The sequence below is a fragment of the Rhinatrema bivittatum genome, chromosome 2 (assembly GCF_901001135.1).
Source record: "Rhinatrema bivittatum chromosome 2, aRhiBiv1.1, whole genome shotgun sequence".
NCBI classification, from domain to species: domain Eukaryota; kingdom Metazoa; phylum Chordata; class Amphibia; order Gymnophiona; family Rhinatrematidae; genus Rhinatrema; species Rhinatrema bivittatum.
The window spans coordinates 8,782,126-8,797,848 of NC_042616.1; positions in this window are offsets into that span (position 1 = coordinate 8,782,126).

Here is a 15,723-nt window from a genome sequence, read left to right on the forward strand (position 1 = left end):
TCTGTTGGGCAGTTTATCGTTATATGTAAACCGGAGTGATTTATAGTCTCTATAAGAACCTCGGTATATAAAAATTAAAAATAAATAAATAAATAAATAAATAAAATAGTGGATAACACATTGAAATCGTCGGTACAGTGTGCTGCGGCAGTCAAAAAAGCAAACAGAATGTTGGGAATTATTAGAAAGGGAATGGAGAATAAAACGGAAAATATCATAATGCCTCTGTATCGCTCCTTGGTGAGACCTCACCTTGAATACTGTGTAAAATTCTGGTCGCCGCATCTCAAAAAAGATATAATTGCGATGGAGAAGGTACAGAGAAGGGCTACCAAAATGATAAGGGAACGGAACAACTTCCCTACGAGGAAAGACTAAAGAGGTTAGGACTTTTCAGCTTGGAGAAGAGACGACTGAGGGGGGATATGATAGAGGTGTTTAAAATCATGAGAGGTCTAGAACGGGTAGATGTGAATCGGTTATTTACTCTTTCGGATAGTAGAAAGACTAGGGGACACTCCATGAAGTTAGCATGGGGCACATTTAAAACTAATCGGAGAAAGTTCTTTTTTACTCAACGCACAATTAAACTCTGGAATTTGTTACCAGAGGATGTGGTTAGTGCATTTAATATAGCTGTGTTTAAAAAAAGGATTGGATAAGTTCTTGGAGGAGAAGTCCATTACCTGCTATTAAGTTCACTTAGAGAATAGCCACTGACATTAGCAATGGTTACATGGAATAGACTTAGTTTTTGGGTACTTGCCAGGTTCTCATGGCCTGGATTGGCCACTGTTGGAAACAGGATGCTGGGCTTGATGGACTCTTGGTCTGACCCAGTAAGGCATTTTCTTATGTTCTTATGTATGAGTGAGTACTTCAGCTCCTGTCCGGTTCCAGTAGCCAGTCCTGCTTCAGCTCCTGCCCGGTTCCAGTGGCCAGTCCTGCTTCAGCTCCTGTCTGGTTCCAGTGGCCAGTCCTGCTTCAGCTCCTGCCCGGTTCCAGTAGCCAGTCCTGCTTCAGCTCCTGCCCGGTTCCAGTAGCCAGTCCTGCTTCAGCTCCTGCCCGGTTCCAGTAGCCAGTCCTGCTTCAGCTCCTGTCCGGTTCCAGTAGCCAGTCCTGCTTCAGCTCCTGTCCGGTTCCAGTAGCCAGTCCTGCTTCAGCTCCTGTCCGGTTCCAGTAGCCAGTCCTGCTTCAGCTCCTGTCCGGTTCCAGTAGCCAGTCCTGCTTCAGCTCCTGTCCGGTTCCAGTAGCCAGTCCTGCTTCAGTTCCTGTCCGGTTCCAGTAGCCAGTCCTGCTTCAGCTCCTGTCCGGTTCCAGTAGCCAGTCCTGCTTCAGCTCCTGCCCGGTTCCAGTAGCCAGTCCTGCTTCAGCTCCTGCCCGGTTCCAGTAGCCAGTCCTGCTTCAGCTCCTGTCCGGTTCCAGTAGCCAGTCCTGCTTCAGCTCCTGTCCGGTTCCAGTAGCCAGTCCTGCTTCAGCTCCTGTCCGGTTCCAGTAGCCAGTCCTGCTTCAGCTCCTGTCCGGTTCCAGTAGCCAGTCCTGCTTCAGCTCCTGCCCGGTTCCAGTAGCCAGTCCTGCTTCAGCTCCTGCCCGGTTCCAGTAGCCAGTCCTGCTTCAGCTCCTGTCCGGTTCCAGTAGCCAGTCCTGCTTCAGCTCCTGTCCGGTTCCAGTAGCCAGTCCTGCTTCAGCTCCTGTCCGGTTCCAGTAGCCAGTCCTGCTTCAGCTCCTGTCCGGTTCCAGTAGCCAGTCCTGCTTCAGCTCCTGCCCGGTTCCAGTAGCCAGTCCTGCTTCAGCTCCTGCCCGGTTCCAGTAGCCAGTCCTGCTTCAGCTCCTGCCCGGTTCCAGTAGCCAGTCCTGCTTCAGCTCCTGTCCGGTTCCAGTAGCCAGTCCTGCTTCAGCTCCTGTCCGGTTCCAGTAGCCAGTCCTGCTTCAGCTCCTGTCCGGTTCCAGTAGCCAGTCCTGCTTCAGCTCCTGTCCGGTTCCAGTAGCCAGTCCTGCTTCAGCTCCTGTCCGGTTCCAGTAGCCAGTCCTGCTTCAGTTCCTGTCCGGTTCCAGTAGCCAGTCCTGCTTCAGCTCCTGTCCGGTTCCAGTAGCCAGTCCTGCTTCAGCTCCTGTCCGGTTCCAGTAGCCAGTCCTGCTTCAGCTCCTGTCCGGTTCCAGTAGCCAGTCCTGCTTCAGTTCCTGTCCGGTTCCAGTAGCCAGTCCTGCTTCAGCTCCTGTCCGGTTCCAGTAGCCAGTCCTGCTTCAGCTCCTGTCCGGTTCCAGTAGCCAGTCCTGCTTCAGCTCCTGTCCGGTTCCAGTAGCCAGTCCTGCTTCAGTTCCTGTCCGGTTCCAGTAGCCAGTCCTGCTTCAGCTCCTGTCCGGTTCCAGTAGCCAGTCCTGCTTCAGCTCCTGTCCGGTTCCAGTAGCCAGTCCTGCTTCAGCTCCTGTCCGGTTCCAGTAGCCAGTCCTGCTTCAGCTCCTGTCCGGTTCCAGTAGCCAGTCCTGCTTCAGTTCCTGTCCGGTTCCAGTAGCCAGTCCTGCTTCAGCTCCTGTCCGGTTCCAGTAGCCAGTCCTGCTTCAGCTCCTGTCCGGTTCCAGTAGCCAGTCCTGCTTCAGCTCCTGTCCGGTTCCAGTAGCCAGTCCTGCTTCAGCTCCTGTCCGGTTCCAGTAGCCAGTCCTGCTTCAGCTCCTGTCCGGTTCCAGTAGCCAGTCCTGCTTCAGCTCCTGTCTGGTTCCAGTAGCCAGTCCTGCTTCAGTTCCTGTCTGGTTCCAGTAGCCAGTCCTGCTTCAGCTCCTGCCCGGTTCCAGTGGCCAGTCCTGCTTCAGCTCCTGCCCGGTTCCAGTAGCCAGTCCTGCTTCAGCTCCTGCCCGGTTCCAGTAGCCAGTCCTGCTTCAGCTCCTGTCCGGTTCCAGTAGCCAGTCCTGCTTCAGCTCCTGTCCGGTTCCAGTAGCCAGTCCTGCTTCAGCTCCTGTCTGGTTCCAGTAGCCAGTCCTGCTTCAGCTCCTGTCCGGTTCCAGTAGCCAGTCCTGCTTCAGCTCCTGTCCGGTTCCAGTAGCCAGTCCTGCTTCAGCTCCTGTCCGGTTCCAGTAGCCAGTCCTGCTTCAGTTCCTGTCTGGTTCCAGTAGCCAGTTCTGCTTCAGTTCCTGCTTGCTGCAGTCCGAGCCTGCTTCAGTTCCCGCCTGTCTTCTGATCCCTGCCTGCCTGCTCTAGCCCCAGCTTCCGTGATCTCCTAAGTCCCAGCGGCCAGGCTCCTACGGGCTCCTCCCCGGAGAGTACCGGCTTCCGGGGTGAAGCTCACATCCACCTCCTGCCTGGTATCCGCCTCCCGACCTGTCACTCCCGAGAGACCATAGTACACCTCTCCCCAGTCTCTCGCAGGTCGGCCTAAGGGTCCACTAAAACACATCACTCACAACATAGTTTATATACTTTTTGTACTTAGTTTATATACTTTTTCTATTTAGTTTATATTAGCACGCCGACCCGACCGCCTCCTCCAAATCAGAAGCCTACCTCCTGTACCATCCCGGACCCACCAGAGGGAGCGGAACCCCCACCAGAAGTGACTGGAAGAGACGCCGGGACAGGAAAACAAAAGAGAGAGACACCGGGAGACCGCGAGAGGAGAGGTCGTCCTCCTCCAAAAGTAAGAAACAAAAAAAAACCCCCCATCAGAAGGAACGCGCCAACGTGCAGGGCTGCCCACGAACCCTCCCTGAGCTCCCTAGCCTCCAATCAATGGGCAGGAGCTGCGTCCACGCGGACGCCTGGGAGGCCTGCCCATTCAGCCCTTTAAATTTGGGCTCCCTTCAGCGGCACCGCGCACCCTTAGTGCGCACCTTGGTGAGCCCCAGAACTCAGGTCAGAGGCCCCCCTCAGAAGGCAGCCTCCCCCTAGCACTGCCACTTGTGACTCCCTTCCAGCATTCATCCATCATTCATCCAGTCTCTTCCAGCATTCATCCAGCATTCATCCAGCACTCAACCCATCCTTTCCTGCACAACTAGATCATAATGCAACCAGGATTCCCAATCCCCATTCTTCACCACAGTTTCCTCAACACAGGAAAAGCAACAATGCAATATCGACCACGCACCACAAAAACCCTCATTCCAATCATGATTTCACCTCTTACTCAACTCCTAGGTCTCGCACTATTCTCCCTGACACTATTCAACGCACAATCCATCACTAAAAAATCTCTGATCCTCAATGACTATCTCCTAGACGCAAAACCGGACATATGCGCCATAACAGAAACATGGCTTAAACCAACAGATATAGCACTAATAAATCAACTCCCCACACAGCTCTACGATTTCTTTTCCCTCCCCTGACTAAAGAAAAGGGGCGGGGCCATCCTTTTAGCAGCCAAAAAAAAGAGTTGAGAGTCTCCCAACTCCCAGGAAAATCTGATTCCAAACTAGAAGTTGGCCTCTTCAAAACAGACCAACTCCAAATCCTCTTAGTTTATGCCCCTCCAGGACTTCTCGACGCTTTGGTAGGGGGGACATGCAGAGAACCTCTGTCGGCTTCTCTGATGGGTCTGGAGGAAGTGTGAAGTCTGAGGGGGATTTGGAGGTGAAGAGGGGCTTGGTTATGGATGGTTTTATGGATGATGGTGATGCACTTGTGTAGAATCCTGAAGTGTATTGGTAGCCAGTGTAAATTTCTGAGAATAGGGGAGATGTGGTCTCTTCTTCTGGAGTTTGTCAGGATTCTGGCCTCCGCGTTCTGGAGCATCTGAAGAGGTTTGATGGATGAGGAAGGGAGACCTAGCAAGACAGAGTTGCAATAATCTATCGTGGAGAATATTACGGCTTAGAGGACTGTTCTGAAGTCTTGAAAGTGAAGGAGTGGTTTAATTCTTTTTAGAACCTGCAGCTTAGAGAAGCAGTTCTTGGTTGTGTTGTTAATAAATGTTTTTAAATTCAGGCGGTTGTGTATTACTACTCCTAGGTCTCTTGCTTGGGTAACAACGGTGTTAGCTGGTGCACTTTGTGGGGTATTGCTGTTTTCCGGGGAGATGAGAAGGAGTTCAGTCTTAGCTGAGTTTAGTATCAGGTTTAAGTTTGCGAGGAGTCGGTTGATCTCTCGGAGGCAGTTTTCCCAGTGTTTTGGTGAGCGATTCTTTGATGGGGATCAAGATTTGCATGTCGTTGGCGTATAGGAAATGTTTTAGTTGAAGGTTAGTTAACAGCTGGCACAGAGGAAGGAGATAAATGTTGAAGAGAGTTGGGGACAGGGAGGAACTCCTAGTGAGGAGTTGATGCAAGGGGATTCTTTATTAGTGATTTTGACTTTGTAACCTCTGTTACAGAGGAATGTTTTGAACCATGTGAAGGCAGTGCCTGTTATTCCAATGTCCGATAGACGGTTGAGGAGGCTGGAGTGAATAACGGTGTCGAAAGCCGCCGACAGGTTGAGGAGAATTAGTAAAAAAGATTGTCCTTTGTCCAAGCCCATGATGAGGTGGTCTGTTAGCGAAAGGAGAAGGGATTCAGTACTTAATGCCTTGCAGAACCCGTATTGGGTGGGGTGCAGTTTATTGTGATCTTCGAGGTAATCAGACAGTTGTGAATTGACCAGTTTTTCCATAATCTTGGCTACAAATGGAAGGTTGGAAATAGGGCGGAAGTTGTTTGGATTGTTAGGATCCAAATCCGGTTTCTTTAGGAGAGGTTTAAGAGAAGCAAGTTTTAGGGCATCTGGGGACATTCCCTGGGTTAAAGAACAGTTTATGATATCCGCCAGAGGTTTGGAGATGACTTCAGGTATTAGCAGGAGAAGTTTTGATGGGATTTGATGGAGGGGATGGGAGGAAGATTTCATCTTCTTTATTAGAGATTGAATCTCTAGGGCGGTGGTAGGTTCGAACGATTCCAGAGAGATTCTTTTATTTAGGAGGTGGTAGGAGCTAATAGGAGAGGTGGGGCTAGGGGGCAAGAGGGTTAAGAGATTGGAGATTTTGCTTTGGAAGAACAGAGCCAGTTCATCGGCTTTGGATTGTGCTTGGTCGCAAGGGATAGAGGGTGTGTTAGGTAGTGTAAGTTTGGATACGTAGGAGAAAAGAAAATTATTCCTTACCTGCTAATTTTCGTTCCTGTAGTACTTAGGATCAGTCCAGACAGTGGTTATGTCCCCCGTCCAGCAGATGGAGTCAGAGCAAACTTCGGAGGGTGCTGACATATAAGCAGGTGCACCCTCCAGGGATCCTCAGTATCGAGAATATCAAAGCCAAGAGAGAACACTTGACAGAAAGAGAAGGATGGATCAAGCACCGTTCAAATTGAACCCATATAAACGAATAACCAATGCAACTTGCAAAGAGAACTGTCGAAGTAATAAGAAATAACAGAACAATCAGAACGTAGGAGAGTGAGGGACAGGAGATAGAACGTACACGAGCAGGTGTCTGACCAGCACTGAGCAAACCCGGGTGGGCGTCTGGACTGATCCTAAGTACTACAGGAACGAAAATTAGCAGGTAAGGAATAATTTTCTTTTCCCTGTACGTACTAGGATCAGTCCAGACAGTGGGATGTACCAAAGCTTTCCTAAACTGGGTGGGTCCCTGAAGACCCTGCTCGGAGAACCCTGTCCCCAAAACAACCCGAATCACATACCGGGAATTGCAACCGGTAATGCTTCGAGAAGGTGTGTAGCGACTACCAGGTCGCTGCGCGACAGATTTCCTGAATTGGAACATGCTGAGACTCCGCCCGGGACGTGGCCAGGGCACGCAACGAATGAGCCCTGATTCCCCCCGGAGGAGCCTTCCCGGCGCCAATGTAGGCAGAGGTGACCGCCTCCTTGAGCCACCGCGCTATAGTGGTCTTGGACGCTGCAAGTCCCTTCTTGTTACCGGACCAGAGCACGAAGAGATGGTCGGACGCCCGGAATTCATTGGTCACTTCCAGGTAGTGTAGGAGAGTCCGCTTCACATCGAGGCGCCGGAGCGACTTGGGCGCATCCGACGGGAAGGCCGGCAGCTCCACCCACTGGTTCAAGTGGAAGGAAGACACCACCTTCGGCAGGAACGAAGGAACAGTCCGAATGGAGACTCCCGAGTCCGTGAAGCGTAGAAAAGGTTCCCTACACGAGAGCGCCTGAAGCTCCGAGATGCGCCTCGCTGAAGCTATGGCAACCAGGAACACCGTTTTCAGTGTGACATCCTTAAGAGAGGCCTGCCGCAGAGGTTCGAAGGGAGCCTCCCCAAGGATCCGGAGAACTAGGTTGAGATTCCAGGAGGGATAGGGGTGTCGCACCAGCGGCCGCAGGTGCTTGACTCCCTTGAGGAACCGCGAGACGTCTGGATGAGACGAAGGATCTGTTCTTCCCGTGGTGCGGGCCAGGGAGGCTAAAGCCGAGACTTGCACACGCAGAGAATTGTAGGAGAGACCCTTCTCCAAGCCCTCCTGGAGAAAGGCCAGGACCTGTCGGAGCGAGGCTGTGGTCGCGGAAACCCCTTGTCCAGAGCACCAGACCTCGAACACCTTCCAGACCCGTACGTAAGCGACTGAAGTGGAGGTCTTACGCGCCTTGAGGAGAGTGTCTACCACGGTGACTGCGTATCCCTTGCGCAGGAGACACTGCCTTTCAAAAGCCAGGCCGCGAGACAAAAGTGTTCCACCTGATCCGAAAATACCGGACCCTGATGGAGCAGCCGCGGAAGGTGTGATAGTCGCAGGGGTCCGTCTACCACCATGTTGAGAAGATCCGCGAACCATGGACGCCGCGGCCATTCTGGAGCCACCAGGATTACCTTCCCTGGGTAATCTTCTATCTTCCGTAACACCTTGCCCACCAGTGGCCACGGGGGGAAGACGTACAGAAGGAGACGGGGCGGCCAGGGGAGAACCAGGGCGTCCACCCCTTCTGCCCCGTGGTCTCTTCTCCGACTGAAGAACCGAGGGGCCTTCGCGTTGACGGACGTAGCCATGAGGTCCATGGCGGGTGTCCCCCAGCGCCAGGTGATGATCGACATTGCCTTGTCGGAAAGGACCCATTCCCCGGGGTCCAACGTCTCACGACTCAGGTAGTCCGCCTGAATGTTGTCCACTCCTGCGATGTGTGAGGCCGCCAGGCGGTCGAGGAAACGTTCTGCCCATGCCATGAGCCGGGCCGCTTCGATGGCCACCCCCGGGCTTTTGGTGCCTCCCTGTCGGTTGATGTAGGCGACCGTGGTCGCATTGTCCGAGAGAACTCGAACCGCCCGTTTGCGGAGGAGAGGCAGGAATTGCATGAGCGCCAGACGGACTGCTCTGGTCTCCAGGCGGTTGATCGGCCAGGACGCCTGTTCCTTTGACCACTGCCCCTGGGCCGAGCTTCGGAGACACACGGCCCCCCAGCCTGTCAGACTGGCATCGGTAGTGACAACAATCCACTCCGGCGACTCCAGAGGACAGCCTTGTGCCAGGTTCCTGGGGTCCAGCCACCAGCGAAGGCTGAGCCTGGCGGCCGGCAGGAGAGGGAGTATCGCCTGATAGTCCCGCGAGACCGGTTTCCACCGCGAGAGCAGCACCATCTGCAGGGGCCTCAGGTGTGCAAAGGCCCAGGGTACCAGGTTGATTGCGAAGGCCATCGATCCCAGGATCTGCAGGTAATCCCGCGCTGTAGGGGCTGAGAGAGAAAGTGAAAGATTTGCTCCCTCAGTGACTGAGCTTTGTCCGGACGCAGGAAGACCTTGCCTTGAGCCGTATAGAAGCGCGCTCCGAGGAAGTCCAGCCGTTGAGATGGAAGGAGACTGCTCTTGCCGAAGTTGACTACCCAGCCGAGGGACTGTAGGAAACAGACTACCCTGTCGACCCGCCTGCTGCCCCTGCGGAAAGGTCTTTGCTCGGATGAGCCAATCGTCCAGGTAAGGGTGTACTAGAATCCCCTCTCGCCGTAGCGCGGCAGCCACTACCACCATTATCTTGGTGAAGGTCCTGGGTGCAGTCGCCAATCCGAAAGGGAGGGCCTGGAACTGAAAGTGTTGCCCCAGTATCTTGAAGCGCAGGAGCCTGTGATGAACCGGACGTATCGGAATATGTAAATAGGCCTCCGTCAGGTCCAGGGAGGCTAGGAACTCCCCCTGATGCACCGCCGCGATGACTGAGCGGAGGGTTTCCATGCGGAACCGAGGTATCCGGAGGACCTTGTTGACTTCCTTGAGATCTAAGATGGGACGGAAGGAGCCATCCTTCTTGGGCACCACGAAGTAAATGGAATAATGTCCCGAGCCCACCTCTCCGGCGGGGACGGGTGAGATGGCACCCAGGGCTAGGAGCCGGTCCAGCGTGCTTTGTACTCCCAGGCGCTTGTGACTGGACCCGCAGGGAGAGAAGATGAATCTTTCCTTGGGCAGACGCAGCAAATCCAAAGCGTAACCGTGCCTTAGAACATCCAGGACCCATTGGTCCGTGGTGATGTGGGCCCACTCCTCGTAAAACCAGGCTAGTCGTCCTCCAATCATCGGGAGAGGGGAGTGGGCCGGCCTGACATCATTGGGTGGTCTTGCCAGAGGTGCCCTGCGCCGACGAGTCCCTGGGTGGTCTGCGGCCACGAAAGGACCGGGTCCACGATTGGGACCTAGCTGAGGGGTTTCTAGGACCTTGAGGTCTGGAGCCCCGAAATCGCCGTTGCGAGCGAGACCGATTCCTGGAAAAGGAAGTAGACGGGCGATATGGCCGCTGACGGTCCTCGGGTAGTCTATGTACTGAATTTTCCCCCAGGGATTTGATGATCTGGTCAAGGTCCTCGCCGAAAAGGAACCTACCCTTGAAAGGTAGAGCCCCAGGCTGGATTTGGACGATGCGTCTGCAGCCCAGTTCCGCAGCCACAACAGGCGTCTGGCGGAAACAGCTGAAACCATGGTCCGTGCCAGGACCCGCAGCAAGTCGTGGAGTGCATCGGCCCCGTATGCAATAACGGCCTCCAGGCGATCCGCTTGCGCCACCTCCTCAGGCGGCAGTTGCTGGGAAGTAAGGAGCTGCTGTACCCACCGAAGACCGGCTCTCTGGGTAAGAGAGCCACAAATAGCTGCGCGGACCCCCAGCGCCGAGACCTCGAAAATCTTAAGGCAGACTTCCAGTTTTCTGTCCTGGAGATCCCGAAGAGCCGTTCCCCCAGTGACCGGAATCGTGGTCCTCTTTGTGACGGCCGAGACTGCCGAATCAACCTTGGGTACTTTAAGCAGGTCCAGAAAATCGCCGGGGAGAGGGTAGAGCTTGTCCATCGCCCTGCCAACCCTGAGGGATGCCTCTGGCGTGTCCCACTCCCGCACCAGAAGGTGGAGGAAAGACTCATGGATTGGAAAAGTCCGTGCCAGAGGACGCAAGCCCGCAAGGACAGGGTCCCCTTTCGAGCTCGCTGAGGCTACGGAGGGAGCCGGGGGCCCCGGCGGCTCGACGGGTGGATCAAGGTCCAATTCCTGGAGGACGTGTGGAATGAGGTCTGACATTTCCTCTCTACGGAAAATCCGGAGCACCCGCGGATCGTCGCACTCCAGGTGTGCTGCAAGCAGCGCCTCATCGTCTGCCGTCGAAGCAGGGTCACTCACGGGGTCCTGTGCTGGAGCCGCTCCGCTCAGAGGAAGGGCAAGAAGCGCCCTAGGGCCGCCCCCCACAGGAGCCGGGTTGGAACCCCCCACCCCCGCCAGCCGGGGTACCTTCGCGGGCGTGGGGTTCACTTGTCCACTGCCCGTTGGCCCCCCAGTCGGCTGCAGGCTCTGAAGGTACGCCTGATGCATTAAGATGACAAACTCGGCCGAAAACCCCCCTGCCGACGGAGGAGGGGTAGGAGAGAGGCCCGTGTGGGGGGCCGGGGTGGTGGGGAGTCCGGTGCTCGAATCGGCAGCAAACGCGGAGAAAAAGCATGCTGAGGCTCCTCAGCATCTGAATCGATGGCGCTCTCCAGCTCCAAAATGGCCGCCGCTCCCGTCAAAGAAGGGGGCGGGGCCCTCCCCCGAAGACCGCGGCGCTCCGTGCCTGGCGGCGAAAAGGTCGGGGGAGCTAGGCCGGTCTCCCCCCCAGGGAGACCAACACCAAAGGAGCCCTCCCGCGATCCGCCCTGCCCCGGGTCGCCGCCGGAAGACCCCTTAACGCGCTGCATGGCGCAAGCCCGGGAGGGAAGGACGCCTGCACAGAGGCTCGGATCCGGGGAAACACTCGCCGCGGGAGGAGCGGGCTCGTCCGCCCTAGCTCGACCGACCCTCCCCTCGAGCGCAACAGGGGAATGTGACCTCCCTGCTGCCGCGGCCCCGGGGAATTTTAGCGTCGCAGGGCCGAGGGGGAGGGATCTGAATCGCGGCGCGCCGAAGGGGGAGAGGCTGGCCCCACCAGCATCCACCTGCCGTCGGAAAAGTAAACTGAAAAGAAAACACAACACAGCCCAACTGCAATAACTTACTGCCGGAGAGAAGAGAAGAGGAAAAGAGGCTCAGAAAAGGCAACACAGTCCCTCTGGCAAGCTAACCAGGGCTGCGAGGCCCAGGCAGGGGGCTCAAAGAGACTCCCCAGAAATGTAAGAAACTTCTATTTTATTTTTTTTTTTTGAAATCCCAGGCCTGCTTGATCCTATCCTGAGGTAGAGAAGAAATACCAAAAGTGTGGAACAGAAGCCACAAGCTGGGGAAGCAGAGGTTCCCCCACTCACATCTGCTGGAGTCAGAGAGATACTGAGGATCCCTGGAGGGTGCACCTGCTTATATGTCAGCACCCTCCGAAGTTTGCTCTGACTCCATCTGCTGGACGGGGGACATAACCACTGTCTGGACTGATCCTAGTACGTACAGGGAATGGGAGAATACAGCAGTGAGATTGTAGAATAGGATTGGAGGGTCAGGACGCTGCTTGCTGAGCTCTCACACCCACACCCCACTGACATTTTCCACTTCTTATATCCCTTCACTTTTAGATGGGCAAGAAAAATAAAATTAGGCTTGTTCCTCCTGTTCCTGAGGCCTCAACAATGCCTGCCTGTGATGAAGGTAATTCTATTTTTGTATCTCACTGACAATTATTTGGAAAATAAGCATTGGGTGGAGGCAGAGCCCCAGCAGGAAATCTCTCTCTCTTCCTCACTCCCCTCACAGACACAGAATTGGAGGAGGAGAGGAGGAGATGCGGCTTCCCTCACAAACATTTCATTGTGAAGGGGGCTGGGCACCCACTCCTGCTGGGGACATTGGAGGATTGGAGAAGGAACGAGACACCTGGCAGGGAGAGAGCCGGAGTTCCCACCACAAACAGCTGTTTGGGGGCTTTTGTTGTAGCCTCGCTAGAACTGAGCTAAGCATTTTATCTGGCCTGAGGGATGGACGTTCCCCGGCCTAGATCAGAGGAAGGCGGCGTCAGTTCTGGAGAGCCACAACCAGATCTGGTTTTCAGGATCTCCACAATGAATATGCATGAGGTATGCACTGCCTCCACTGTAAGCAAATATTTCTCATGCATATTCATTGTGGCACTCCAGGACCTGAGCTGCCCACCCCTGGCCTAAATACTAAATAATGGAGCGAGAATCTGGGTAGGTACCCACCTGAGCAGCGGCGAGCGGAAAGTACGGTTTGATAGAGAGGCAGAGAGAAGTAGAAGGAGCTATGAGAAAAGCAACAAATCTTTGCGCAAGAAAAGTAAATAAAGCCAAGAGGAAAAGAAACCCAAGCTGATTCTCCGAGGAGGTGGCTGAAACAAGAAAGGCAAAAGATCAGCATTCAGAAAGTAGAAAGAGGAAGGCAGGGAAGGAGATCCGGTGAAGCTGAAAGGGAGGAGGAAAGAAATCAGGCTAGCGAAAGCTTGGGTGGAGAAAAGGATCTCCAAAGAGGTAAAGCAAGGTAACAGAACATTGTTCAGATATATCGGAGAGAGGGGGGGAAGGCCAGAGTTGGTATAATACTGAGAGGAGATAAGGAGCAATGTGTGGAGGAAGATGAAGAAAAAAGCAGAAATTTTAATCAAATCCTTCAGTTTGGTGCTCCCTAAAGAAGATCCTGGCAAGAGAACAGATGTGCAGGGAGTAGATGGAGCCCCATTTACAGGAGAGAGTGTTTGGGAGGAACAGAAGAGCTGGCAGGCCCGCTGTTCAATAGATCCTCAGAGAAGGGGAATGTGCTGCAAATCGTGGTCCTGCTTCACAAAAGTGGTAGCAGAGAGCAGGTCGGTTAGCCTTACCTCTGTCATGGGAAGGAGAGATAGGGGACCTAGGAGGAAGACAACTACCTGAAAAGTATTAAGAAAGCACAAGAATCAAACCTTTTCAGATGGAAAGGGGTCGTGATATGAAGCTCCCCAGGAGTAGACTCAGGAACAACCATAAGAAATATTTCTTCATGGAACGGGCGCTGGATGCTTGGAATGGCATCCCGGAAGAAGTGGTGAGGACAAGAAGGGTAACAGAATTCAAAAGGGCACTGGATAGACACAGAGGATGGAAACGAGGAACCTGGGAGATCTGTTGGTGTAACTTTCTTGCTCTGAGCATATGTAAGAACATTAAGCAATGCCAGGCTGGGTCAGACCAAGATCCATCAAGCCAGCATCCTGTCTGTGTCGGTGGCCAGTCTGGGTCACACATACTCAGATCCTATACTTAGTCTATTTCCTGTTACTCCCAGGGATGGCAATGGCTTTCTTTAGTGCACCTGTTATGCACTTTTCCTCTAGGAACGTGTCCAAACCTCTTTTTATAAAATAACTTAATGTATTCAATAAGCAGATGATAGAAAATATGCAACATTATAAATTCAAATTATCAGGCTTATGTCAATTGCACTTAGAACGTTCCTTCAAGCTGCAGCCTAAGAGAATTACTCCACATAATGCTATTAACTACCCCAGATCTAGGCATACATTATATCATTATTATGCAATGTAGGTTCACTTTTCCAGCCCAGCAATTTTATGGGAAAGTTGTGGGATAGATTTTCTAGAAGTGGACTATAGTGAATCTTGCAGCTCCTAATTTGTGTTGACATGCATGCAAGGTGGCGTCATCCCGTATATCCAACCGGCATAACGCAGAGTAGTTACCAGTCCACCACAGGCCATGGCTCTGTAATTTCCTGAGCCGTCTGGCCCAGGGTGGCCTCATCCCGTATATCCAACAGGCATAACGCAGAGTAGTTACCAGTCCACCACAGGCCATGGCTCTGTAATTTCCTGAGCAGTCTGTCCCAGGGTGGCGCCATCCCGTATATCCAACAGGCATAACGCAGAGTAGTTACCAGTCCACCACAGGCCATGGCTCTGTAATTTCCTGAGCAGTCTGTCCCAGGGTGGCCTCATCCCGTATATCCAACAGGCATAACGCAGAGTAGTTAGCAGTCCCACCACAGGCCATGGCTCTGTAATTTCCTGAGCACTCTGTCCCAGGGTGGCCTCATCCCGTATATCCAACAGGCATAACGCAGAGTAGTTAGCAGTCCACCACAGGCCATGGCTCTGTAATTTCCTGAGCAGTCTGTCCCAGGGTCGCCTCATCCCGTATATCCAACAGGCATAACGCAGAGTAGTTACCAGTCCACCACAGGCCATGGCTCTGTAATTTCCTGAGCAGCCTGTCCCAGGGTGGCCTCATCCCGTATATCCAACAGGCATAACGCAAAGTAGTTAGCAGTCCACCACGGGCCATGGCTCTGTAATTTCCTGAGCCGTCTGGCCCAGGGTGGCCTCATCCCGTATATCCAACAGGCATAACGCAGAGTAGTTACCAGTCCACCACAGGCCATGGCTCTGTAATTTCCTGAGCAGTCTGTCCCAGGGTGGCGCCATCCCGTATATCCAACAGGCATAACGCAGAGTAGTTACCAGTCCACCACAGGCCATGGCTCTGTAATTTCCTGAGCAGCCTGTCCCAGGGTGGCCTCATCCCGTATATCCAACAGGCATAACGCAGAGTAGTTACCAGTCCACCACGGGCCATGGCTCTGTAATTTCCTGAGCAGTCTGTCCCAGGGTCGCCTCATCCCGTATATCCAACAGGCATAACGCAGAGTAGTTAGCAGTCCACCACAGGCCATGGCTCTGTAATTTCCTGAGCCGTCTGGCCCAGGGTGGCCTCATCCCGTATATCCAACAGGCATAACGCAGAGTAGTTACCAGTCCACCACAGGCCATGGCTCTGTAATTTCCTGAGCCGTCTGTCCCAGGGTGGCCTCATCCCGTATATCCAACAGGCATAACGCAGAGTAGTTACCAGTCCACCACAGGCCATGGCTCTGTAATTTCCTGAGCAGTCTGACCCAGGGTGGCCTCATCCTGTATATCCAACAGGCATAACGCAAAGTAGTTACCAGTCCACCACAGGAAATGGCTCTATAACTTCCTGAGCAGTCTGTCCCAGGGATTTTGTCAAACGATTTTACTCAAGGAAATGGCTTGCTATGTTGGCCTCCCTGTGTATATTTGTGATTTGCTTTCTATTTTCCACATTTTAATGTCTGAACCTTGCTTTAACAGGTCAGCCCAGAACCGGAGAGCCAGCAAGGGGGCCGAGCAACTCCTCCACCCCAGCCCTTTCCCTCCCTCCTCTGCAACCCCCTTCTATGCCTTATCCCCCTCCTATATCCCACCCCTTCCACCCAACCCTTCCCCAAAATATCCCTCACCCCTTCTAAAACCCTGCCCCTATTATCCCTCACCCCCTTTCCAATTCCAAAGTTTTCCAGTCATTCCATCCCCTATAGCTGCCCCTCCCCATTCATCTTTCCCTGCCCATGCAGCCCTCCCCCATCCACCCCCCAAAGCCATCCTTCCCTC